Source organism: Trachymyrmex cornetzi, unplaced genomic scaffold (assembly GCF_001594075.2).
Source record: "Trachymyrmex cornetzi isolate Tcor2-1 unplaced genomic scaffold, Tcor1.1 scaffold1642, whole genome shotgun sequence".
Taxonomy (NCBI): domain Eukaryota; kingdom Metazoa; phylum Arthropoda; class Insecta; order Hymenoptera; family Formicidae; genus Trachymyrmex; species Trachymyrmex cornetzi.
Genome location: NW_017296248.1, coordinates 19,652 through 20,650, shown reverse-complemented (window position 1 = coordinate 20,650; position 999 = coordinate 19,652). Strand labels below are relative to the sequence as shown.

Here is a 999-nt window from a genome sequence, read left to right as displayed (position 1 = left end):
ACTCGTGACAGACCTACATACACTTGACCATCAGTGAACACACTCGTTCCTAAATCCATCATTGCATTTTTACACGTAATTCCTTGACTTTTATGTACAGTTATTCCATAACTGAGAGACAATGGAAATTGTTTCCGATGTACCACTATTTTGTGGAATACTTCGAATTTAATGTCTACTCTCGTTATTATGACTTGTTTATTATCAGAAGTAACTATTGTAACGAAATCAACACGATTTCCATCAACAGAGCGATGAATCGCAATTACAATGCCTATGGGTTCCATTGACAAGTCCTAAAGTGACATCAATGTTTCGTCGAATCATCACTTTAGCGCCAATTTTAATCGCTATTACTCTTTCAATACCAGCTGTTTCCGAAACTTTTTCATCTTTGTCTTTTAAAATTTTGTGCACTTTTTTCTTCATTGCTGGAGCACAGTCGACATCATCTTCTGCTATCAGTAGAATTTCATCGCCATTAATTTTATCGAGCATCGCCGTGTTCAAAGTCGTGCACAAATAACACGTGGGTAATAAACATATTGTATCAACCGGTAATTGATTCATATAAATGCAAAGTTCATTCAATCTTTCATCGCAACTTCCTTTGAAATTAATTTTTCTCGACTGGAGAACATTGATGTCAGAATCCGTTACCAAACCTATCCGAATTCTAGAAAGTATCTCGCGATATGTGTTTTCACATCTTTGTCGTATATTAATCAAAAGTTCGTCGTACTCGAACAATCTCCACAAATCAGATCCACCCATGGTACCTAAATACTTCTGAATCTCTGATCGAGACATTTTAACAAACGGAAATTGTTCTTTTACAGGGGGAAGCTGCAACACGTCTCCAAACAGAAGAATGTGTTTTTTACCAAAAAAACCGTCATCTGTGTCGTGTCGAAAATTTAACATAATCGTAGATTGATAAACATCAGTGTCACATTCGAAATCATGGAAACCTCATCGATTATAAATAATTCGACATTC

The 999-nt window shown here is 35.9% G+C and overlaps 1 pseudogene; it reads right to left on the bottom strand.

Annotated features, from left to right (window-relative positions):
- Positions 1 to 998, bottom strand: part of LOC108758990 (ATP-dependent DNA helicase pif1-like) — a 13,043-nt pseudogene extending 12,045 nt beyond the window's left edge.
- Between the last annotated feature and the right edge of the window lies 1 nt (position 999).